We start from the raw sequence: 27,713 nt of genomic DNA, 5'->3' as shown, positions 1-27,713 counted from the left end.
TGCTGCTGTCAGTGCTCTGTATCTCCTGCACCCTCTTGTTTGCCTACCCTGGTCCCTGACCTTCCCTCTCCTCCATTGCCTTCATTAGCTCCATAGTCCTGAATTGTCAGAACAATTTCCCAAATAAAAAAAAAATGCTTGTAGTTATCGATCCCAAATTCACCTCATACATGTATTATGCTATTGTCCAGGTGGTGGGACTACGTGCTACCCCCTAATAATTACCCCGTGGCCGCAAATTCGACCTAAAGGTTTGCGAAATTCGCCTCCCATTGAAGTCAATGGAGCCCGCGGCGAACGGTCGTTTTCGCGAACGTTTGTGTCCGTTCGCGTTTCGCGTTCGCGAAACGTCCCGTCGGAAGTTCGTCCATCACTATATATATATATATATATATATATATATATATATATATATATATATATATATATAAATACGTGCTGGTGAACATTTATTCATCATGGCGGATTTTTGTGGTGAGGCATGGGAGGGCTCCATGGCTAAAATATGGTTATCTCAGGATGCATCCAATATCACAGAGGCTGAATTGGATATAGCATTCATGAGATTACAACGTCTTCTAGAGAAAAAAGTAAGGATTTATTGGCATAAATGTTATTATGAAAAGTACTCTGAGAATAATATTGTCCCCTGGGGGTTGAGAATCCAGATTTTCCCCAATGTAAGAAAGGTCAACGACTCCCTGAAACGAACCTGGGAACATAATCTCCAGACATGCTCATTAGAAATGATTACTATTCTGTGCAAGCAATGTGGGTTTGAGATTATTCAACTTGATGCCCAAATTAACATTTGGTATCAGGATCATGTTCTCATTGTTTCCTCCCCTAAAATTTATTAAAAGAGAAAAGGATTTATGCTCATACCTTGAGGAATATACAGTAGACATTATTCATGCCAAGGAGGGCAAATTCCTTAGCCCCTGTACACATGGTCAGAAATTCTGATGGAAAATGTCCGATCGGACCATGTTGTCGGATAATCCGACCGTGTGTGGGCTACATTGGACTTTTTCTGTCCGACCAACAAAGTTTGAGAGCTGGATATAAAAGTTTCCGACAACATGCTCCGATCGGACTTTGTCCAATTGGAATTCTCTACAAACGATCGGACAAAGTGCCACGCATGCCCCCGATCAAATTACGAGACCAAAGCTATTGGCTACTAGCCGCAACGTAGTCCTGTCGTAACGAACAAATGTCATCACGTTCAGAACGATCGGATTTTCCGACAACTTTGTCCGACCGTGTGTATGCAACACCAGTTTCGGACAAAATCCGTTGGAAAAAATCCAACGGATTTTGTTGTCGGAATGTCCGACCCGTGTGTACAAGGGCTTAGAGACAAATCAGCACATGATAATGGATATACATACAAGTGGAACCAAAAAACATACAGCAAACCTATGACTAGACAACCAATCTATACATCACCCAACATCACCCAATTGGGACAGATGGGACAGATGCCCAATTTTGGTTGCTGGATGTTGTGCCAGTCTTGTGACCTTCTGGCCTTGGTCCATCCTTTTAGCCTGTTCTGCCCTATCCGGCCTGCTGGGTGGGTTGTCATGTGGAGGAATGACTTTGAGGTAAACTTGGAAGCTTTCCCATACTACTTCTTCTGTGCCACTTGTGGGATTGTGCTCGCTTCTTGGCCTTTTGGCTAAGATCAAGTGTAGTATCTGTTATCTTATCTTATCAGTTGCCAGGGGGGGGGGGGCTGCACTGACTGGGCTGTTGGTCAGGGTTGGGAGAAAAGCCTGTGGTGAATATGCCCCTGAAGTGGCATTTCATGGGGTGCCGTACAATCACTGTGAGTGTCATTTTGATTTATGGTCACTTCAGCATACACACTTTTTTCACACCTGCCTCTAGGGCCGAGTCTTTTGCCTAGGACCAGAGAATTTTTTTTATTCCTGGCTGAAGGGCCGGTCATTGTACTGCACAATGGCCACTTTTCACTTCTCCCACTTCCTTCTCCCCACTTTCTATTTATTTGCCCCCCCCGTGTTCATCACGTTTATGTATTTTTTTTGTTTGATATGTTACACGTTTTGTCACTGTGATTAGTAAGGTGTGGGTCCTCAGGCCTACACTGAAAGTCTTGGGAGGGGGCAGACATGGCCTTTTGGCTTGGTTTGCACTCTCTCATGGGGTCTCGCTTTGGGGGAGCCCCACTGAGTACTTGGGTGGGTCTGTTTCAGCAGACCTTCCAGAGAAAGGGGGTCGGTGAGTACCTCAGTCCCCGTCTGGAGCATAACGCCCCGGGGGATCAGGTATGGTTCTTCGTATCGAGTAACACCAGGCATGTACTGGTCATTGAGACTACAGGGAGTTTCCCGGTGGGCCGATGGCTCAGTGGGCCGGTTTCAGTGACAAAGTAATGACTGCACGGCTTGCCCTCAACTTCACGCAGTGATGTGAGAAAGATGAGAAAAATACAGAGGAGAATAAGTGAAATAATAAAAGAGGTTAGTGAGGACTCGTTATGTTTTGCTACCTATGTTTTTTTGCACAATTATGTATAGTTTTATATACTGTTTTTGTGCTTGTTTGCAAAATTAAAGTGGGCTGGTCTAGATGAAGTCCAGTGCCAAATTTTTGTCCCAGTCCAACCCTGAGTAACACCCGTTTTGTGTCACTCTTTATGTGTGGGTGAAGTTTGTGGGTGTGTTTCACACGCCACTAGCTTTTTAAAATAAAAACTTGTGGGATTGTGCTGTCTGGCTGAATCTTTTTTTTTTTGTTTAGTATATTACTAGTGTGCTGGATGGGTTTTTTACATGCTGGGTTATTGCTGAGAGTCACCATACTCCCATTCAATCTAACTCATTATATTTGGATTAGTGTTTGCTCTTTGCCCTTTTTATAGTCTATGTTTATTTATTTTTTGCTGCATGTCCATAATGGGACATAAATATAAAAAAAAAAAAACATATATCGTGCTGTGTTATAAATAAAATCTATAAAGCAGCTAGCACAGCCGGAGACAAACAGCAAAAAAAATACCCAAAAAGAAAAATTGCAGCCCTTATATAAACGAATTAGGAAGTGAAGGTATTAAATGTGACCAAATATACCGCAAAATAAGTATAAACATGTGAATAATGTCCACCAAGTGAAAACCTTGAACATATTAGGCGACAGGAAAAAAAGAAAGAAAATTGAATAATAAAAAAAAAAAAAAAAAAGTCCTGGCATCGGTGAACGCTGTCAGTAAGTTGATATCTCAGAAACATCGATGGAACAGATGACATCATACATGACAACATAAGCCGCGTACACACGGGCGGACTGTCTGGCCAACTTAGTCCGTCGAAACACATTTCAGCGGACAGTCCGCTCGTGTGTGGGCTTCAGCGGACTTTTTCAGCGGACAGTCTGGCGGACTAAGTATTTCGGAATTTCCGTAATATTGTCCGTCAGACTTTGGTTTCAGCGGACAATCCGCTCGTGTGTAGGCAAGTTGGACGGACTAAGTATGGCGCTTGCTCAGAAAGGATTTACACGGCGAAAGGTTGCATTGCTGTGTATTGGACGTCGTATTTCTAGTCCCGTCGTACGTGCTGTACACGTCATCGCGCAAGCTTTCGACGGACTGTTTGTGCATCCGTGTGTGGTCAAGTCCGTTCAGTCGAAAGTATGACGGACTGTCCGTCGGATTGTCTGACGGACTAAGTACGCCATACAGTCCGCCCGTGTGTACGCGGCTTTAGTCTTGTGAGAAGAACAGCCACCAATTGAATGAAGGGTCACCAGAAGTTGTGGACTTAAAGAGGCTTATACCACTTAAGTCAACCAGGCCTATGGTGAAGAACACTGTATATAACGGAAAACTATCAGGGATCCAGATCGCCTTGATCACAATTTCTGTCTTTAACCACTTAAGCCCCCGGACCAATTTGCAGCCAAAAGGACCGGGCCCCTTTTTTGCGATTCGGCACTGCTTCGCTTTAACTGACAATTGCACGGTCGTGCGACGTGGCTCCCAAACAACATTTGACGTTCTTTTTTTTCCCACAAATAGAGCTTTCTTTTGGTGGTATTTGATCACCTCTACGGGTTTTATTTTTTGCGCTATAAACAAAAATAGAGCAACCATTTCTGAATAAACGCATTATTTTTAACTTTTTGCTATAATAAATATCCCCCAAAAAATATATAAAAAACATTTTTTTCCCTCAGTTTAGGCCGATACGTATTCTTCTACATATTTTTGGTAAAAAATTTTTTTTTAAAATCGCAATTAGCAATTATTGATTGGTTTGCGCAAAAGTTATAGCGTTTACAAAATAGGGGATAGTTTTAGAGCATTTTTATTAATATTTTTTTTTTACTAGTAATGGCGGCGATCAGCGTTTTTTATTGTGACTGCGACATTATGGCGGACACATCGGACATTTTTTACACATTTTTGGGACCATTGTCATTTATACAGCAATCAGTGCTATTTAAATGCACTGATTCCTGTGTAAATGACACTGGCAGTGAAGGAGTTAACCACTAGGGGGTGGGGAGGGGTGTGTGTGACGTTATGTGTTTTTTTGGTTTATTGTAGGGGGGCGTGGCCTGGCATGTGATGTCACTGATCGCCTTTCCCTATAAAAGGGAACAGACGATCGGTGACAGCCACAGTAGGAAGCAAGGGGAGAGGTTTGTTTACACCAGTGTTTCTCAATTCCAGTCCTCATGGCCCACTAACAGGTCATGTTTTCAGGCTTTCCATTATTTTGCACAGGTGATTTGATCAGTTTCACTGCCTTAGTAATTACCCCAGCTGTTTCATCTGAGAGAAATCCTGAAAACATGACCTGTTAGTGGGCCATGAGGACTGGAATTGAGAAACACTGGTTTACACAGACCTCTCCTCGTTCTTCAGCTCTGTGACCCGATTGCGGGACACCAGCGGCGATCGGGTCCGCTGGTCCCACGGCCACGGTCATGGAGCTCAGGACCGGTTCGGGAGAGCCCCGCCGGCGGGTACGCTCCCGACCCACGGCTGGGCACTTAACCACTTAACGACCAGTGCACGCCGATGTACGTCCTATTTTTGAAGAGGGATATCTCGGTAACGGCAGCAGCTGCTGCCACAACCGGGATATCCATCTCTTCAGGCACCGGTCGTCTGTACGATAACGGTGGTCTCCGCAGCGGATTTGCCGCGAGATCACCGCTATTGGCAATGGGAGAGGTGCCACCCCCACTCCCGCCGCCCCCCCACACCTTCCACCGCTTACCGGAGCCGTCAGTGGCGGCGGAGGCGATCGGGTCCTTTTCCTAGCCGGGTATGGAGACGAGTGAGGCTAAGATGGCCCCCCCACTCGTCTCTATACCATAGGAGGGCGGAAGCGACGTCAAAAAGTCACTTCCGCCCATACCTCTTAAAGGTATTTTTTTTTTTAATGTCATTTTTTCTTTTTTTTTTTTTTGCATTTTTTTTGCATTTTAGTCCAAATATGAGATCTGAGGACTTTTTGACCCCAGATCTCATATTTAAGAGGACCTGTCATGCTTTTTTCTATTACAAGGGATGTTTACATTCCTTGTAATAGGAATAAAACTGATAATTTTTTTTTTTTTTTTAAACAGTGTAAAAATAAATAAAATCAATTAAAATAAATAAGAAAAAAAAAAGGTTTTTAAAAACACCCCGTCACGACGAGCTTGCACACAGAAGCGAGCGCATACGTGAGTAGCGCCCGCATATGCAAACGGTGGTCAAACCACACATGTGAGGTATCGCCGCGATCGGTAGAGTGAGAGCAATAATTCTAGCCCTAGACCTCCTCTGTAACGCAAAAAATGCAACCTGTAGAATTTTTTTAAATGTCGCTTATGGAGATTTTTGAGGCTAAAAGTTTGACGCCATTCCACGAGCGGGGCGCAATTTTGAAGCGTTGACATGTTGGGTATCAATTTACTCGGCATAACATTATCTTTCACAATATAAAAATAAAATTGGGCTAATTTTACTGTTGTCTTATTTTTTTTATTCAAAAAAGTGAATTTTTTCAGAAAAAAAAGTGCGCTTGTAAGACCGCTGCGCAAATACGGTGTGAAAAAAAGTGTTGCAAGGACCGCCATTTTATTCTCTAAGGTGTTAGAAAAAAAAAAAAAAAACAATATAAAATGTTTGGCGGTTCTAAGTAATTTTCTAGCAAAAAAAAATGTAAACACCAAATCTGAAAAAGAAGCCTGGTCCTTAAGTGGTTAAAGAGTCACGTACAGGTACGTGCTTGTGCCCAGCCATGCCATTCTGCCGACGTATATGTGCAGGAGGCGGTCCTTAAGCGGTTAAACGGTACTGGTCAGCAGTAAGTTCACAATGGACAAGCAGATGAGGTTCAAATGGAGGAAAGGAGGGACAGAGGGTATCCTCTTGCTCACACGATGAAACCAAAAGATCAAAGAAAGGTTCCACATAGTGTGATATTGTTTAAAATTCATTTAAAAAAAAGAGGGTAACTGGAACGCTCACATTTCAGAAGTACATAAAAGGCTCATAAGAAGACATGGCTAACCAAGAATGACAATTAGATGACATATTTAAAATAAAAGTGTACATTATCTATATTTATAACAATCAGATAGATCACACCATTTGTGAATCAATATAGGCACCTCCAACAAAGATAACAGTACATCCCAAAAAATAATTAAAAATAACATTATGAAGATTCCATATTGGTATTAACATTATGCTCTATTGATAAAAGCATTAATATCCCACTTCACATTCATCCCGAGTGGGGAGTGGGTTTGTAACTCATAAATCCAATAGGTTTCAAGTCTAGATACACCCCTGATAGTGGCGCCCCCCCCCCCTACAAGGTGGAATGAATTTATCAATAACAAGAAACTCCGTACCTTTAGAATCTCGATTGTGAAATTGACGAAAATGTTGGGGAGCAGTATTGTTGGATACTTCCATTTTTTTATCTTGGTAATATGTTCAGTGACCCAAAAAAGAAAAAGAAGAATATCCCCTATAGTGGGGTTTTCTGGCAGCAAGGCAATATCTGTAATGTATATGGGAAGGATGCTAAGTAAGAATTAAATTACTGAGTAATTCAGAGGAATTCCTCTGAAGAAGACCCCAAGTGGGGGTCGAAACGCGTCAGATTCACATCTCCACTGTTTATACAATTGCACAGTGTGTATGTGATAAAACAATTTTGTCTAGATATGTATATCCTATTCTTATATTATGTTTTTTAATTTGTTCAGTGGAGTTAATTTTTTGACTACTGTGTCATTTATACCTTTATACTTTTTTATGTAACAATAAACATTTATAAAATTCTCCTTTTACTCAGTAATTTAATTCTTACTTGGTATTCTTCCCATATACATTACAGATATTGCCTTGCTGCCAGAAAACCCCACTATAGGGGATATTCTTCTTTTTCTTTTTTCAATCATAATTCAGGGGGGAGCAGCCCTCTCTAACCCTTGGGTAGTGTGTTACTTCTTTTCTTTGTATGTTCAGTGACCCTGGTGGCAAACAAACGCTTGGTGCCGACCAACGTACTGTTTGCCACAGGGGCAGGTCAACAGATATACAATATTAGTGGTGGCACACGTACAAAAATGCATAATAGCCACTTCAGCCCCGGAAGATTTTACCCCCTTCCTGACCAGAGCACTTTTTGCCATTTGTCACTGCGTCGCTTTAACTGACAATTGCGTGGTCGTTGCACCCAAACAAAATTGATGTCCCTTTTCCCCACAAATAGAGCTTTCTTTTGGTGGTATTTTATCACCTCTGCGGTTTTTATTTTTTGCGTTATAAAAAAGAAAAAAAGCGTCTGTCAGGTCACCTTGAGACGAGGTGACAGATGCACACCGTAGGGCTTAGGAGTGCACCGCAAGGTTGTGGACCCTACGGCTGACTGCTGTAGGGAGACAGATCCCACCGGGGTTAGAGCGTAAGATTCCCTGGGGCGCGGAGTCTAAGAGCCAGCAGGTGTTCACCAGCGCCTCTGGTGGTGAGGATGGACTTGGCTGCAACTGGCTCCAGGTCGCGACCTCCAGGGTCCCCCAGCTCACACCCACAGTAGGCAACAGGAGGATAGGGATGGTGAGGGACAAAGCCAAGGTCGGGGCCACAAGCAGACAGGAATAGTCAGGGACACGCCAAAAGGTCAGGATCACAGGCAAACAGGGATGGTCAAAGACACGCCAAAGTCGGTAACGGAACAACAGAAGAGCACACGGCAGGTAACAGGAAGCTAACACACAAAGGAATACACAATGGTTGATCAGCACTGTTGGCTTGCAGTGCACAGGTTAATATAAGGTTCCCTGATAGGGCCTGGGGTGGAGCCATGCTTAGAGGAGAGGTTATAAAAACCACCAGGTGGAAGTGGCTGGCCTCTTAGTCTGAACACATGAGGGGAGGTAAGCAAACACAGGAAGATCACTGCATAACCATGACAGCGTCAATTTAAAAAAAAAAGAAATATTTTTTTTCATTTTTGCTATAATAAAAATATATAAAAAAAAAAACTTTTTTTTCCTCAGTTTAGGCTGATATGTATTCTTATACATAGTTTTGGTAGAGAAAATAAAAAAATCGCAATAAGCGTATATTGACAAAATGTCAAACAAAATTTCTGTCCGTTTTATCCCACAAATAGAACTTTCTTTTGGTGGTATTTGATCACCTCTGTGGTTTTTACTTTTTGCGGTATAAACAAAAAAAATAGACACAATTAAAAAAAAAAAAACAATATTGTTTACTTTTTGCTATAATAATTATCCCCAAAAAATATATAAAAAAAACGAATTCCTTTCTCAGTTTAGGCCGATATTTATTCTTCTACATATTTTTGGTAAAAAATAAATAAATCGCAATAAGCGTATATTGATTGGTTTGCGCAAGAGTTACAGCGTCTACAAAATAGGGGATAAAGTTAGGGCATTTTTATTACTAATTTTTTTTTTTTTTAATTAGTGGCGGCAATCTGCAATTTTTATCAGGACTGCGACATTATGGCGGACACATCGGACACTTTTGACACTATTTCGGGACCATTGTCATTGATACGGCGGTCACTGCTATAAAAACTTACTGATTCCTGTGTAAATGACACAGCCAGTGAAGGGGTTAACCACTAGGTTGCAGTGCAGGGGTTAAGTGTGTCCTGAGGAGTGTTTCACGTCACTGATCTCTGCTCCGATCACAGTTATTATTGTGTAAATGACACTGGTAGGGAAGGGGGTCAAACACTAGGGGGTGATCAAGGGGTTAAGTGTGTCCTAAGGAGTGATTCTAGCTGTAGGGGGGATGGGCTTCCACTCACATGACAGCGATCACTGCTTCCGATGACAGGGAGCAGTGATCTATTTCATGTCACAAGGCAGAATGGGGAAATGCCTTGTTTACATAGGCACGTCCCCGTTCTGCGGCTTCATGACATGCTGTACGCGGCGGGTGCATGCACATGCGCCCTTTGGTGGCGTGCACACGCCTACTAGCCCCGCCAATTAAAGGGGATGTACAGGTATGCCAATTTGTCCACCGCTGCCAGTGTGCCGACGTATATCGGCGTGCGCAGTGGTTGGCAAGCGGATAGGGTATGTGCGTTTAGTGACGGTAGATGTAAACTGTTTTGTCATTCGACGTCCACATGCATTGAACTGACAAACTGTATATTTCTTACGTGGGAAATACCCAAACAGGTTGTGAAAGAAAGACTCTCGAACAGATGGGTTAATAACATTGGGAGCAATCTTGCTCCTCAAAGAAGGAACTCCTCTATAGATGACCTTTGCTCTTTCTGGTAATAGTGTGCCCAGTATGCGATCGTTTCTTAACACACTCCTATGGCGGTCCACAATAGATTTAATCTGTTTGTGCTGCACAGAGAATGATGACCGGCAATGACCATTTAAAGGATTCATCGGGGGTCCTGCCGAGGTTTATCAGCCAGCAAGGATGCTCGCTCTAATTGGGAAACTTGATGAAAATCAAGATCAACCTCTCGCTAATCCTATCCCTATCCTCTAAGAACCTCTGTCTTAAAGCGGTTTTTCACCCTAAAGGGGAAGTTCCGCTAATCTGATCCCTCCCCCCCCTCCGGTGCCACAATCGGCATCTTTCAGTGGGGACTGCACCCACTTCCGGCCAGACCACCGCAGACACCCGCAGATGGCCCGCCCCCCCCCGTTGTGTTCTGGGAAACACACAGTTCCCAGAGACACAGCGGGGGACCATAAGAGACGCGCAGCGCGACTCGCGCATGCGCAGTTGGGAACCGGGCAGTGAAGCCGTCATGCTTCACTTCCCGATTCCCTGACAGAGGATGGCGGCGGGGGCAGCAGCGAGACGAGCGATTGCTCGTCATCTGCCGCCGACATCGCTGGACCCTGGGACAGGTAAGTGTGATTTTATTAAAAGTCAGCAGCTGCAATATAAGTAGCTGCTGGCTTTTAATATTTTTTTTTTTAGGTGCAGAACCACTTTAAGACCATGGCTTTTTTTTAAATGTATCTATATCTGTACAGTTCCTGCGTAAACGCAGCGTAGCGAAGATTTGTGATGGCAGCTATCAGTTGGAATAAATCCATTACGGTCCGTTGGTTTTGAAATAGGTACTGAACCTAAATTGATGTGCACATAATTCTATTTCAAGGTCCAAAAAGTGAATTTTGGTATAACTAAAGTCATAAGTTAAAACAATTCATCTATCATTCATGTTAAGAAGTGAGAAGAATTGGGCCAATGCTGGGTTATTGCTGAGAGTCGCCATACTCCCATGCAATCGAACTCATTATATTTGGATTAGTGTTTGCTCTTTCCCCTTTTTATAGTCTATTTTTATTTATTTTTTTTGCTGCATGTCCATAATGGGACATATGCTAGTGTGTTTTCTATTTTTCATTTTTTGCTTTTTATTTTTATCTATATATCCTAATTATTCTATACTACTTTTCTTTTTTTTCTTTTTTTATTTATTTATACCAAAATGTATTTCTTATGCTAGTGTGTTTTCTATTTTTCATTTTTTGCTTTTTATTTTTATTTTTATCTATATATCCTAATTATTCTATACTACTTTTATTTTTGTTTTTTTATTTATTTATACCAAAATGTATTTCTTATGCTAGTGTGTTTTCTATTGTTAATTTTTTGCTTTTTATTTTGATCTATATATCCTAATTATTCTATACTACTTTTATTTTTTATTTATTTATACCAAAATGTATTTCTTATGCTAGTGTGTTTTCTATTTTTCATTTTTTGCTTTTTATTTTTATTTTTATCTATATATCCTAATTATTCTATACTACTTTTCTTTTTGTTTTTTTATTTTTTTATACCAAAATGTATTTCTTATGCTAGTGTGTTTTCTATTTTTCATTTTTTGCTTTTTATTTTTATTTTTATCTATATATCCTAATTATTCTATACTACTTTTCTTTTTGTTTTTTTATTTATTTATACCAAAATGTATTTCTTATGCTAGTGTGTTTTCTATTTTTCATTTTTTGCTTTTTATTTTTATTTTTATCTATATATCCTAATTGTTCTATACTACTTTTCTTTTAGTTTTCTATTTATTTATACCAAAATGTATTTCTTTTTTATTTATATTTCTTTATTAATCCCTCTCCCTTTTATTGATTTATTATATTCTTTTCATCTTCTCTTATTCTTAGGCCGCGTACACACGCGCGGACTGTTGGCCCAACTTTGTCCGTCCAACAGTTTGAGCGAACAGTCCGCTCAAACTTAGCATGGACGGACATGGCCACACACGACGGACGAACAGTTTGCTGAAACCGTGCGCGATGACGTGAACGGCACGTACGACGGGACGAAAAATACGACGTCCTATACACTGCAATGCAACCTTCCGACGTGGAAATCCTTTCTGAGCATGCGCGAGACTTAGTTGGCCGAACAAGCCTACACACGAGCGAACAGTCCGCTGAAACCTTGTTTCAGCGGACAGTTTTTCGGAATTTCCGTAAGACCTTGTTCGGCCAACTGTCCGCTGAAACTGTCCGCTGAAGCCCCACACACGAGCGGACTGTCCGCCCAAACACTGTTCAGCGGACAAGGTTGGGCGAACAGTCCGCGCGTGTGTACGCGGCCTTACTTTCCTTCTTCACAGTGGTTTATTGATGACGGAGTCAGAATCTCAACCTTTGCCTTTTGGTCTTTGTGGCGCCCCTGTACCCATATTTTTTTCATAGCGGAGTTAGAGCTGCACGATTCTGGCCAAAATGAGAAACACAATTTTTTTGCTTAGAATAAAAAAAAAATCATGATTCTCGCGACGTAAAATCTTTCACATTGTACAAAAAAAACAAAAAATGGGCTAACTTTACTGGTTAGTTTTTATTTTTTTACATTTTTTATTCATTAAAGTAATTTTTTTCCCAAAAAAATTGCATTTGAAAGACCTCTGCGCAAATACAATGTGACATAAAATATTGCAACAACCGCCATTTTATTCTTTAGGGTGTCTACTAAAAAAAAAATATATATATATATATATATATATATATATATATATATATATATATATATATATATATAATGTTTGGGGGTTCTAAGTAATTTTCTAGCAAAAAAAAAAGAAAAAAGATTTTATCTTGAAACCAACAAATGTCAGAAAAAAAAAGGTTTAGTGCTTAAGCGGTTAAACTTTTTTCACTTAGACACAAAGTCTATTCTATTGAGAAATTGTTACAATGTTTATACTTAAAGAGGGATTCCGCCCAAAAAAAAAATATTAAAAGCCAGCAGCTATAAATACTACAGCTGCTGACTTTTAATAAATGGACACTCACCTGTCCCGGGTTCCAGCGATGCCGGCAGCCGAGGCCGATCGCCCGCTCGGGCCTCGGCTGCTGCCGCCGCCATTCGAGGTGAGGGAATCAGGAAGTAAAGCGAATCGGCTTCACTTCCCGGTTCCCTACTGCGCATGCGCGAGCTATGCCGCGCAATAGGAAATCTCCGCGCTGTCACTGGGACCCGTGTGTGTCCCAGCAGACAGCGCGGCAGGGCAGGAAATGGCGTAGACTCCCGTGGGAGTCTATGCCCGGAAGTGGGTGAAAATACCTGTCTTTGACAGGTATCTCCACCCCCCTCCCCCCTGAAAGGTGTCAATTGTGACACCGGGGGGGGGGGGGGGGGTTCCGATCAGCGGAGGTTCCACTTTAGGGTGGAATCCCGCTTTAAGTTCAACTGATAATGATTTGATTCTTGGCAGACTGCCCAGTTTTTCTCTTCCTTTCTTTTGATGGTTGTGGCTTGAGAAGAACAGAGAGAATTCTTTGCATAGAAAGAATTGTGAAACACTTTAGTCAAGATCACGATAACGATTCTTGACGATTAATTGTGCAGCTCTAAGCAGAGTATATGTAAGTATAACTGAGGCTATGTTAGCCCACAAGATTGGACTATGTTATGTCCAACAATATAGGCTACCTTCTTAATTTTTTTTAATTCTGATTTAGCCTGGCCCCTGTATGCTCCCTGTGGCTACACGGAATCCCCCATTGCTGCGGCAGTTGGCCTGCACGGCTGCATACCCTTTGTGGGGGCCTCTTTGGTAAGTTGGGTGGGGTCTGTGGGGTGGCAGAAGTTACGAGCCATGACACACGATTTGTTTATTCTTCTTCTTTTTTTTTTGTTATGCTATTGAAATTTTGATTATGTGTTTATTATTACTAGAGCCATTGCTGAACACTGGTGACCATATAAACCCCTGAAGAAGCCATTGTTTGGCGAAACATGTAGGGACCAGAAATGCATCAGTAACCATTCTATGCATACAAATACTTTGGTCAATATTAATGTCTGTATATCTACTCTGCTTATTTTGTTATGCACCCTCTGTTCATTTTTGTCATATATCCATGTAATCAAATTTATACCGTTAAATTGTATCTTCTATGTACTTGGGAACCTGTAAAAAAAAATCCTGAAAATAGGTACCTGCTCCTATTTTCAGAAAAAAAAAAAAGCCCTGTACATAAGTAACAAAAAGAAAAATGCGTGCATATATACGGTATGTGAAGGTCTGGGCTCATGATTTAATATAATCATAAAATACCCTCACTGTTGGATGCTACATAATGACCACAGACACCGGCCAAAGCATTTCGGGTGTTTTGTGATTACCGGCTGCCGGATAAAGAAACTTACTGCTCGGGTATTCCGGATCCATTATTCAGCTCCATATTCTCAGTTCCTTCCTTAATATAAACAGCCCCGGCCATGCACTCATTTTAATAATTTGTGTCGGATTTTAGCGCTGCCAGGGAAACAGCTGAACCCGGCCAGAAGCCGTAATCACTTATCCGGTCAACATCCAAATTGTTCTCGCCCTGCAGAATACAACGCAGCTGGTGTTTATGGCAGGATGGAAGTTGGGCTCCCGCCAGAGTATATTTTTGCTCGATTACCTCTGATAAAAAAAAAAAAAACCCCGGCGCCCCTCAGAAGGTTAAACCTCGCCGCTTCCAGGTTCTGCCAGCTACAGGGCGCTTAAATGGGCTTCTGACCCAACGCAAGGTGTTAAAAACGTACGCTCAAACGGCGGTCTGCGGGAAGAAGGACATGTAAGTGAATTTTAGTGTCCATTTTCACACCAATATGGGGAGAATATATCAGCTTAATGGCATCATCTCTGCAGGAAGCCAGCCGCGTAAAAATCTTTATTTATTTTTTTTCCCTTGCTTGAATCAATATGGTTTTACTGTAGATCATGCAGAGCTGCCACATACAACAGGAGAACCAGGAGCTGTCCGTGGTGCTGAATCTTCTTTACAATGGAACTTAGCAAGTAAAGATTTAGAAATGTTAATTGTGCCCAAGCAGTGCCCTGAAATGTCGACCCTTTGACCTGAATTCCTACTAAGAAAGAACTAAGACCTTCTGTGCCTAGGCTCTTCAGTTCTGTAGCCTCACAGCTGTATATCTGCAGTGTGAGATCATATAAGGCAGCAGGGCTGGACTGGGACAGAAATTTGGCCCTGGACTTCATCCAGACCGGCCCACTTACATTTTGAGTGTCCGATCAGCACTCCCTTACATAAGAGTGTCCCATCAGTAGTCCCTTACATTAGAGTGTCCCATCAGCACCCCCTGACATCAGAGTGTCTCATCAGTAGTCCCTTACATCAGAGTGTCCCATCACCAGCCCCCTTACAACAGAGTGTCCCATCAGCACCTCCTTACATCAGAGTGTCCCATCACCTGCCCCCTTACATCAGAGTGTCCCATCAACAGCCCCCCTTACATCAGAGTGTCCCATCAGCAGCCCCCTTACATCAGAGTGTCCCATCAGCACCCCCTTACATCAGAGTGTCCCATCAGCAGCCCCCTTACATCAGAGTGTCCCATCAGCACCCCCTTACATCAGAGTGTCCCATCACCAGCCCCCTTACATCAGAGTGTCCCATCACCAGCCCCCTTACATCAGAGTGTCCCATCACCACCCCCTTACATCAGAGTGTCCCATCACCAGCCCCCTTACATCAGAGTGTCCCATCACCAGCCCCCTTACATCAGAGTGTCCCATCACCAGCCCTCTTACATCAGAGTGTCCCATCACCACCCCCTTACATCAGAGTGTCCCATCACCAGCCCCCTTACATCAGAGTGTCCCATCACCAGCCCCCTTACATCAGAGTGTCCCATCACCAGGCCCCTTACATCAGAGTGTCCCATCACCAGCCCCCTTACATCAGAGTGTCCCATCACCACCCCCTTACATCAGAGTGTCCCATCACCAGCCCTCTTACATCAGAGTGTCCCATCAGCAGCCCTCTTACATCAGAGTGTCCCATCAGCACCCCCTTACATCAGAGTGTCCCATTAGCAGCCCCCTTACATCAGAGTGTCCCATCCGCACCCCCTTACATCAGAGTGTCCCATCAGCAGCCCCCTTACATCAGAGTGTCCCATCACCAGCCCCCTTACATCAGAGTGTCCCATCACCAGCCCCCTTACATCAGAGTGTCCCATCACCAGCCCCCTTACATCAGAGTGTCCCATCACCAGCCCCCTTACATTAGAGTGGCCCACTGAGCCATCGGCCCACCGGGAAACTCCCGGTAGTCTCGATGGCCAGTACATGCCTGTAAAGCAGTGGTCTCCAGACGGTGGCCCTTCTCTTGACTTTATTTGGCCCTTGGAGCACTAGTCCATGCATTGACTCGACAATGGGCCATAATTCCTTCCACTGACATCAACTTTGGGACACTATTCCTCCTGATGACACTAACAGAGGGGCACTATTCCTCCCAATGACACCAACAAAGGGTCACTATTCCTCCCAATGACACCAACAAAGGGGCACTATTCCTCCCAATGACACCAACAAAGGGGCACTATTCCTCCCAATGACACCAACAAAGGGTCACTATACCTCCCAATGACACCAACAAAGGGGCACTATTCCTCCAAATGACACCAACAAAGGGGGACTTTTCCTCCCAATGACACCAACAAAAGGGCCCTATTCCTCTCATTGATGCCAAGGGTGGGGCACTATCCCTCCCACTGCCACCAGCAGTGGAAAGAGGAAGCTCAAGACCAATCTCTTCTGAAAACCCAGGCGACAAAAGCGCCCTGAGATTATTTAGTTTGCATATGTAGCGCTATACAAGTTATTCATTCATTCATTCAGCAAAGGGACACAATTTCTCTAAATGATTTTATTATTATATTATTATACAGGGTTTATATAGCGCCAACAGTTTACATAGCGCTTTAAAATCTGGGGGTAGACAGTACAAATACAATACACTTTAATACAGTAGGAATCAGAGGGCCCTGCTCCTTATTCTGCATACACACGACCGGACTTTTCGACAGACTATGTCCAACGGTCTTCACTGACGGACTTTCGGGGGAGGTCCAACTGACTTTCTGAACGAAATGGACTTGGCCACACATGACCGGACTAAGTCCGTTCGAAAGTCTATTTGTTTTGAATGTGATGACGTAAACGGGACTAAACAAGGAAGTTCAATAGCCAGTAGCCAATAGCTGCCCTTGCATCGTATTTGGTCCATCGGACTAGCACACAGACGAACGGTTTTCCCGACTTTTAGTCGGTCAGACTTGAGTCCGTCAGATAGATTTCAAATGTTTTATTTCTAGGTCCGTTGGACTTTTGGGGAAAAAAAAGTCAGCTGGAGCCCACACACGATCGAATTGTCCGACGGATACCGGTCCGCCGGACCAAGTCTGCTGGAAAGTCAGATCATGTGTACGCGGCATTAGAGCTTACAACCTTAGGCTCGGTTCACACCAGAAGCGGCACGACTTGCCGCACCGCGACCTCAGCGGCGACTTGCAAAATGACTTCTGTATAGAAGTCAATGCAAGTCGCCCGAGGTCGCCGCAAAAGTAGTACAGGAACCTTTTTTCTAAGTCGGAGCGACTCGAGTCGCTCCTACTAGAACTGTTCCGTAGTACAGAACGGGGGCGACTTGTCAGGTCGCGGCGCGGCAAGTCGTGCCGCGTCTGGTGTGAACCGAGCCTAAGAGGGAAGGTCAAGAGATACAAGAGGTAATAACTGTGACGCAATGTGCTGAACGAGAAGATAAATGTACAGTTTTTAGTTGGGGCGCCAGATAGGCTTCTCTGAAGAGACGAGTTTTCAGGGATCGTCTGAAAGTGCATAAAGTAGAAGGAAACCGGGCAGATTTGGGAAGAGCATTCCAGAGGATGGGAGAGGCTCTGGAGAAGTCCTGAAGGCGAGCATGGGATGAGGTGACGAGGGAGTTTGAGAGCAGGAGGTCTTGGGAGGAGTGAAGAGAACGATTAGGTTGGTATTGTGAGACTAGGTTAGTGATGTAGCTGGGGGCCAGATTGCAGATGGCTTTGTAAGTTATAGTTAGTATCTTGAATTTAATTTGGTGGCTGAGTGGCAGCCAATGGAGGGATTGGCAGAGGGGTATATAGCAGACGCTGAGTGGTTTGTGAGGTAAACGAGCCTGGCAGCAACGTTCATGATGGACTGAAGTGGGGATTGCCTATTTAGAGGTAAGTCAATGAGGAGGGAGTTGCAGAAGTCAAGGCGGGATATGACCAGGGTGGGGATTAGAAGCTTTGTGGTGACATTGGTTAGGAAGGGACGTATCTAGGAGATGTTGGGGAGATTGAGGTGGCAAATTTTGAATAGTGATAGGATGTGGGGGCCGGAAGGTTAGTTCAAAGCCCAGGATTACACCTAGGACCTTGGCGTGGGGGGACAAGTTGATAGTTGAGCCGTTGATATTGATAGTGGAATCAGGGGAAGTGGCACCTGAGGGAGGAAACATCATGAGCTCGGGTTTGGGTAGGCTGAGTTTGAGGAAGTGATGTGACATCCAGACGGATATGTCTGCTAGTAAGTTGGTGATGCGTAAGGAGACACATGGAGAGAGCTGGGGGGGGGAGTGGAGAGATATATTTGGCTGTCATCAGCGTAGAGATGATATTTAAAACTGTGGGAGGCAATCAACTGACCCAGGTAGGTGGTGTAGATTGAGAAAAGGAGAGGTCCAAGAACAGAATCTTGGGGGACCCCAATGGAGAAAGGAAGAGGAGAGGAGGAAGTAGAGTTGTAAGTGACACTGAAGGAGCAGTGGGATAGGTAGGATGAGAACCAGTGAAGAGTACTGTCATGGAGACCAAATGATACCAAGGATGGGAGACCAAATGATACCAAGGATGGGACACTATTCCTCCCACTGACACTAACGACGGGTCACTATTTATCCCCCAATACCAAAGATGGGCACTGTTTACTCCCACTGATGCCAGGACCTTTTCTACTCCCACTTGCCACAGTCCAGCCCCACTAAGGTCTGAAGAACAATAAATTGACCCTTTGTTTAGAAAGTTTGGACATCCCAAACACTTGAGCAACAACAACTAGTGCTTGGAGCGGCACTCCACCAAGTCTATGTGAGTAGGCTTTTGTCTACGTTATTGTACGAGGTCAGGTCGCAGTTACTGACCCGACTTGCCTGACTTTGCACCACATCTGAGTTTCTGTGTGATGGTCACCTTCAGCCTGCAGCCCCCTCAGTTGACACTCCACCCTGCGCATTTTCTGCAGGCCACAGCCTATATGACAACCTACCACTAGGCCACAGCCTACATGACCACCTACCACCTGCCCGCTGTTCCTATGATTTCTGCAACAGAGGGCAACCTAAGGCCTGGCATCCCTGTGTTTAGCCTCCTGTCCATCATCTACTGTGAGGGAAACTGCTCAGTGTTGACTGGTTCCGATTCACCCCCCTATCTGTACCACCTGCAGGCAAGAACCGCAGAGCCCTCGTGCCACTCTGAGCCATTGTGCCACCTATTTGCTTTACCTGAGCCATGTCTCTTGTAACTAATGATGTGCTGCCTATGAAAATTCATAAGTCATTCCCAGACTTTAACATATATTATAAGGCAGCTCAATTATCTCAATTAACAAAATATCACTCTTCTACAGAGATTCCTTTATGGGTCCTCATTGAAGCTGTAGACTGTGATCCTCTTCCTATAAACAATATATTATGGTTACAACCTGCGTATCGTAAGTCTATAAATAACCCCATTTCTAAGCACTCTCTATCTATATGGGATAGGTATAGAAATTCACATGGTCTGCAATCTCCACAAAATCCGCTATTATCTTTCCACAAGAATCCGACTTTTTACCCAGCCTGGAAATATCCCAAAACCTTTAAAGCTTGGTCTAAGGCTGGTATCACTTGTCTATATAATTTAACTTCAACTACATCAATAAAATCTTTTACAGATCTATGTGAATTATATAAGCTTCCACAATCAGAAATATTCAGATATCTCCAAATCAAAGATTTTTATACTCCTCTTCTCAATTTAAATGTAAACTTACATAATATTTCTCAATTTGAAAGATTTTGTCTCAAGGAACCACATGCTAAAGGTCGTATTACATCATTGTATACACAATTGATATCTAATTCTAATACTGTTATACCTAAATATGTGGCCAAGTGGGAAAAAGATTTGGATTGTACGATCGATTCTAGGTCTTGGTCCAACATATGGTCTTTCACAAAATCTTCCTCTATAAATTTATTGGCGTCTGAATCATCATATAAAGTTCTCACACGCTGGTATTTGGTTCCTGCGAGAATCGCCAAATTCTCAACAGACAACACTGGCCTCTGCTTTCGTGGCTGTCCAGAAAAAGGTTCCTATATACATACCTGGTGGCATTGCTCAATTGTACAATCATTTTGGAAAAAGATCTTTCTGATAATTACAAAATTTTTTGATCGTCCAATTTTTCCAGACCCAATTATAGCTCTCCTTAATTTAAAACCAGCCTTTCTGAATCAGAAACAATTCAAATTAGTTCTTACACTCCCGATAGCCGCAAAGCAGACTATAGCCAATGCGTGGAAAACAGATGTGGTGAATATTGCAGAAACCAAACGTAGAATGAATCAATCTTTCATCCATGCTAAAATGGACGCTATAGATAAAAACCAGATGACAAAGTTTGATATCATATGGAAACCCTGGATTAAATATTATACGTCAGATAATATTGACAACCCAGTTTTATTGTTATGGTGATTAAGATTTTTTTATAGAATTACAACATTAGATGATATATAAAACCGCCTCCGGAGAATTATTCCCTCCCCTTCCCCTCCTATATACCTTTTATGTTCTTCCCTTACTATAAACATACTTTAGAAGTTATGGTCAAAACTTTAAAATCATATATTTTCTTTTAGACATATTTATATTTTCTTGGGATTAAAATGTTTAAAACTCAGCTATAAGAATGTTTTCAAATTCTAAAATATATAAAGGTCATTTATTGTCATTCCCACGAGAATATCTTGAAATTCTTCTTTGCTTTGTATCATCCGTACTTCAATATGTCTTTTTATTTCTGGTATCACATAATTTGTCTTATATTCTGTACATGTAATTTATTTTAACATAAAATAACATTTTTGAACGAGAAAATTCATAAGTCAATTATTTATTATGTAAAGTGTTTGTTTGGAGGTTCTACGTGGCAATTGTCCAAGATTGGAGCTTAAAAGCCTTCTGTTTGATCAAGAAGTGGAGTCCTTGGTACAACTGCCCTGTGTGAGGATCTCTGCGTGTGTTCATTTCTCTACTTTCTAATCTTTACTTTTACTTTGTAACTCTTCTCTTTAAAAAAAATAAAAATAAAAAAAATAAAAACTGTAACTGTAGGTTGATAATTTCCTTATCAGCAGCCGCCACATCTAAGGACTGGTAAGCTGCGACCTATTATATTTTCTATTATTGGGTTTAGTTTTTCTTTAAACAGCCAAAAAGGGAGGAAATAAGATTGTTAGAGTTTATATTCACTTTAACCCTTCTGCAGTGCATAGGCAAAATGACATACCTGTACATTGCTACCTGCTCCCAGGTTAAGGGGGCGCACATGCGTGTCATCCCACCGCGTGATTAGACAGCGGGAGTCTCTCAGCAGATCGCGGCCAGTGATTCATGGCTGGGACCTACTGATTGGCCAATCAGTGTCCAATCACAGCCCAGAGCCCTGTGTTGACATAAACACAGAGCTCTGTACAGAGGGAACAATCTCTCTGTTTCTTATCCCTGCAAAGCAGGGATAAGAAACAAAGAGATATTTTGTAAAATTCAGCACACATTACACATTGTTAGGCACACATTTAACCCTTTGGTCGCCCTAGACAGTGACCCCTTCCCAGCCAGTATAATTAGCGCAGTGACAGTATATAGTATTATCACTGACCACTGTGTATTAGTGTCACTGGTGATGTCAGTCAGTTAGTGTCAGATTTCAGTCCCATTATAAATTGTTGATCACTGCCATTAGTAGTAAAAAAAATCCAATATATATTCCATAATTTGTAGGCACTATAATTTTCAAGCAAAACAATAAATTTACACTAATTGTAGCAGAATACATGTTGGCCAAAGTTTATGAAGACATTTGACTTTTTTTATTGGATGTGTTTTATAGCAGTGAGTAAAAAATATTTATTTTTTCTTATTTTTTTTTTTTTTTCATTTATATAATAAAAAAAAACAGTGATGATCAAATACCAGCAAAAACAAACAAAAAAAAAACTTGTGTGAATTTTTTTTATTTAAATGTCACTTGGGTACAGTGTTGCATGATTGCACAATTATCAGAAGCACAGTGCTAAACGTCAAAGAATATGGCCTGGTCATGAAGGGGGTAAAACCTTCCTAAAGTGGTTAAAGCAGTATTAAATAAATGATATATATATATATATAGATCCAGATCAAGATATAGATATATCTAGGTCTCTCTCTCTCTCTCTCTCTCTCTCTATATATATATATATATATATATATATATATATATATATACAGTGGTGTGAAAAAGTGTTTGCCCCCTTCCTCATTTCCTGTTCCTTTGCATGTTTGTCACACTTAAGTGTTTCGGAACATCAAACCAATTTAAACAATAGTCAAGGACAACACAAGTAAACACAAAATGCAATTTGTAAATGAAGGTGTTTATTATTAAAGGTGAAAAAAAATCCAAACCATCATGGCCCTGTGTGAAAAAGTGATTGCCCCCTAAACCTAATAACTGGTTGGGCCACCCTTAGCAGCAACAACTGCAACCAAGCGTTTGCGATAACGTGCAATGAGGCTTTTACAGTGTCCTGGAGGAATTTTGGCCCACTCATCTTTGCAGAATTGTCCTAATTCAGTTACATTAGAGGGTTTTCGAGCATGAACGGCCTTTTTAAGGTCATACCACAACATCTCAATAGGATTCAGGTCAGGACTTTGGCTAGGCCACTCCAAAGTCTTCATTTTGTTTTTCTTCAGCCATTCGGTGGTGGACTTGCTGGTGTGTTTAGGATCATTGTCCTGCTGCAGAACCCAAGTTCGTTTCAGCTTGAGTACACGAACAGATGGTCGGACATTCTCCTTCAGGATCTCTTGGTAGACAGCAGAATTCATAGTTCCTTTTATCACGGCAAGTCTTCCAGGTCCTGAAGCAGCAAAACAGCCCCAGACCATCACACTACCACCACCATATTTTACTGTTGGTATAATGTTCTTTTTATGAAATGCAGTGTTCCTTCTACGCCAGATATACTTGGACACACACCTTCCAAAGAGTTCCACTTTTGTCTCATCGGTCCACAGAATGTTGTCCCAAAAGTCTTGGGGATCATCAAGATGTGTTGTGGAGAAATTGAGACGAGCTTTGATGTTCTTTTTGCTCAGCAGTGGTTTTCTCCTTGGAACTCTGCCATGCAGGCCATTTTTGCCCAGTCTTTTCCTGATGGTGGAGGCATGAACGCTGACCTTAACTGAGGCAAGTGAGGCCTGCAGTTCCTTGGACGTTGTTGTGGGGTCTTTTGTGACCTCTTGGATGAGTCGTCGCTGCGCTCTTGGGGTAATTTTGGGCGGCCGGCCACTCCTGGGAAGGTTCACCACTGTTCCATGTCTTCGCCATTTGTGGATAATGGCTCTCACTGTGGTTCGCTGGATTCCCAAAGCTTTGGAAATGGCTTTATAACCCTTTCCAGACTGATAGATCTCAATTACTTTCTTTCTCAATTGTTCCTGAATTTCTTTGGGTCTCGGCATGATGTGTAGCTTTTAAGGATCTTCTGGTGGACCTTACTGTGTCAAGCAGCTCCTATTTAAGTGATGCCTTGATTGTGAACAGGTGTGGCAATAATCAGGCCTGGGTGTGGCTAGAGAAATTGAACTCAGGTGTGGACAACCACAGTTATAGTATGTTTTAACAAGGGGGGCAATCACTTTTTCACACAGGGCCATGATGGTTTGGATTTTTTTTCACCTTTAATAATAAACACCTTCATTTACAAATTGCATTTTGTGTTTACTTGTGTTGTCCTTGACACACTATTGTTTAAATTGGTTTGATGTTCCGAAACACTTAAGTGTGACAAACATGCAAAGGAACAGGAAATGAGGAAGGGGGCAAACACTTTTTCACACCACTGTAGATAGATAGATAGATAGATATACACAGTATTTATGTATTACAGTATATATATATTGTCTCTCTCTCTCTCTCTCTCTCTCTATATATATATATATATATATATATATATATATATATATATATAGATCAATATATAGATATATCTAGCTCTGTCTCTCTCTCTCGCTATATATATATATATATATATATATATATATATTTTTTTTTTTATAGATATGGATCAATTTCTCATACAAACATAATGAATAAAATTAGCCGCTTTTAGCAAGTATCCTTTATGCAGTTTGTTATTTTTTTTTTTTTTTTGTAACCAATGACATGTAGCAGAATACATTTTTGAAAAAGTTTATGAAGACATTTGACTTTTTTTATTGGATGTGTTTTATAGCAGTGAGTAAAAAAAAATATTTATTTATTTTTCAACATTTTTGGTCTTTTTTTTTCATTATATAATAATAAAAAAACAAAAAACAGTGAAGTTCAAATACCGCCAAAAAACAAAAACAAAAGTCTATTTATGTGAGAAAAAAATATTTAAATGCCACTTGGGTACAGTGTTGCATGACCGCACAATTACCAGTTAAAGTAGCGCAGTGCTAAACATCAAAGAAGATGGACTTGTCATGAAGGGGGTAAGATCTTCCTAAAGTGGTTAAAGCAGTATTAAAAAAATATCTATCTATCTATCTATCTATCTATCTATCTATCTATCTATCTATCTATCTATCTATCTATCTATCTATCTATATATATATATTAATGAATGAGATTAGCAGCTTTTAGCGAGTATCCTTTATGCAATTTGTTAAATTTGTATTTATTTATTTTTTTAACCAATGACATGTGGCAGAATACATTTTGCCCACATTTGACATTTGCCTTTTTTTATTGGAATGCGTTTTATACTGTAGCAGTGAGTAAAAAATATAATTTTTTTCAAAATTTTTAGCCTTTTTTTTGTTTATATAATAATAATAATAATAATAAAAAAAAAAAAAAAAACGAGTGAAGATCAAATACCGCCAAAAATAAAATAAAAAATAAGTCTATTTATGTGAGAAAAAATATTTAAATGCCACTTGGGTACAGTGTTGCATGACCGCACAATTACCAGTTAAAGTAGCGCAGTGCTAACAAGCAAAGAAGATGGCCTGGTTCATGAAGGGGTAAAATCTTCCTAAAGTGGTTAAAGCAGTATTAAGAAAATAAATAAATATATCTATATAGATAGATATCTATATCTATCTATATAGATATAGATATCAATATATATATATATATATATATATATATATATATATATATATATATATATATGTATATACTGTAATACATAAATACTGTGTATATCTATCTATCTATCTATCTATCTATCGAGAGAGATCTATCAATATATATATATAGAGAGAGAGAGAGAGAGAGAGAGAGAGAGAGAGAGAGAGAGAGAGAGAGAGAGAGAGAGAGAGAGAGAGAGAGAGAGAGAGAGAGAGGCAATATATATATATATACTGTAATACATAAATACTGTGTATATCTATCTATGTATCTATCTATCTATCTATATATATATATATATATATATATATATATATATATATATATATATATATATACATACATATATAGAGAGAGAGACACTATATATATATATATATATATTTTTTTTTTATTTTTTTTTTATAGATATGGATGAGTGTTTCATACATAATGAATGAGATTAGCAGATTTTCCTTTTTTATGTAGTTTGTTACAAATTGTGACATTGTATCTGCAATGCAACTACAAATCTTCCGCCCTCCTATAATTGCACACTGCGGGATGGAGACGACCAGAACAATTTCCCGGGCTTACAGCTGGAGCGCCCCAGGGTGCAAGATCATTGGACAGAGGCCCAGCCCCGTTCTGATTGGCCAGTCTGCCTGCGGCCATGTTCGGCTCGGTTAGGCAGCCCGCTGTGGAGCCGGAGCAGCTCGTTAAGGCCGCAATGTTAGAAAACATATTGGAAACATTGGAAAACGTGCGCTGGCGCCTCGGCCAGAGGTAACAGGTCCATTACGGGAATGTTCAGCCATGAGACAGACACAGCTGCTCGTTCAGGAAAAGGTTTGATTTATGGGACGGTCTGGAGGACCGGAGAGGAAAGTACACCGACCATTAATTACCGATCGTTACAAGAATAGGTGAGGAGATGGGCCCGGACTATTTGTAGAGAGTCGGCATTAAAATCTGTTATAACAGCTGGTAATGGCAAATAATGATATGAGGATGCTGTGCTGCATGCAACTTAAAGGGTAACTCCGCTTTACAATAAAATATAGCAAAATAAAACTAAAATAATATAAGGAATAAAATGACTAAACAAGCCATGTTATAATTGAACGCTATTAAAAATGACCTTTCCTCTTTAGTCTGCAGCTGCTGCCATTTTCTGTGAAATTCAATGCAATATGGCAACCTGGAGTTTTTCTGTATACAGACGGTATATGGAGCACCCCCCCCCCCCCCCCCCCAAAAAAAATGTAATTTCCTGCTTGTGTGATTGGCTCACTGATTTCTCCAGAAGTCTACACTAAGATTGTAGATAGTAAGATTGTAGGCATCCTCTGCAATAGGAAATTCCGTTTTGGTGAGATACTCCCCAAGGGTTAAATACTTCTAAAGGGATGCAGACGCTGCACATTTTTCTCATGAGAATACTTTGAGTGCACCAGGAGATCATAATGAACCAGAGCCTCCCATTCAGTATCAGTCTGTACAGGACATGGCGAGACAAACAGCTATTTCTTCAGGGTAACAAAAAGCTACAGTGTTTTGTTACAGTAATTTGAAAGACACAGGGTATGTTTTAGCTTAATCCATTCTATGCATTCTGGGTGCAGCTCCCCAGCCCCCCTTATACTTATCTGAGCCCCATCTCAATCCAGCAAGGAGCAGCGGCTCTCCTGGGTCTCTCACTCCTCATTGGCTCACACAGCAGTGGGAGCCATTGGTTCCTGCTGCTGCCAGTGAGCCAATAAGGAGAGAGTGGGGGCAGGGCTGAGCCATACTCTGTGTGTGAATAGACATTGTCCATTCACAGGAGGGGGGCTTGGGAACAAGCCTGCTCGAGTGCCCCCATAGCAAGAGGCTTGCTATTGGGGGCACTCGGCTGGGGGAAGGAGTCAGGACTGGCAGTGGGGGACCCAAAATTAAGAGGATCACTTTAAAATCCCTGCATTGATCGCCCAGAAGGGATTGTTTTTGAAACTGCTCTTCAAGCTAGATAGGGAGGCATTGTGCACCAAATCTCTGCTGGTGCCCCCATCAATTGCAGCCTCACTGTACCCACCAAATGCAGCCACTGTGCCCATCATATGCAGCCACTTGTGCCCACCATACACAGCCACTTGTGCCAATCATATGCAGCCACTTGTCCCAATCATATGCAGCCACTGTGCCCATCATATGCAGCCACTTGTGCCCACCATACACAGCCACTTGTGCTAATCATATGCAACCACTTGTCCCAATCATATGCAGCCACTGTGCCAATCATATATGCAGCCACTTGTGCCCACCATACACAGCCACTTGTGCCAATCATATGCAGCCACTTGTCCCAATCATATGCAGCCACTGTGCCAATCATATATGCAGCCACTTGTGCCCACCATACACAGCCACTTGTCCCAATCATATGCAGCCACTTGTGCC

The 27,713-nt window shown here is 41.7% G+C and overlaps 1 protein-coding gene and 1 pseudogene across 1 annotated transcript in view; one reads left to right on the top strand and one right to left on the bottom strand.

Moving 5' to 3' along the window:
• NELL1 (neural EGFL like 1) overlaps window positions 1-27,713 on the bottom strand; it is a 1,213,537-nt gene that overhangs the window by 85,953 nt on the left and 1,099,871 nt on the right. The gene's annotated exons all lie outside the window — the stretch shown is intronic.
• Window positions 1,665-1,752, top strand: LOC143929740 (U2 spliceosomal RNA; annotated as a pseudogene).

The sequence above is a fragment of the Lithobates pipiens genome, unplaced genomic scaffold, assembly GCF_037356315.1.
Source record: "Lithobates pipiens isolate NorthernLeopardFrog02 unplaced genomic scaffold, aLitPip1_a1.2 Scaffold_24, whole genome shotgun sequence".
Taxonomy (NCBI): domain Eukaryota; kingdom Metazoa; phylum Chordata; class Amphibia; order Anura; family Ranidae; genus Lithobates; species Lithobates pipiens.
Note: the sequence above shows the minus strand (reverse complement) of the source record. Positions and strands in the feature narration are given on the sequence as shown.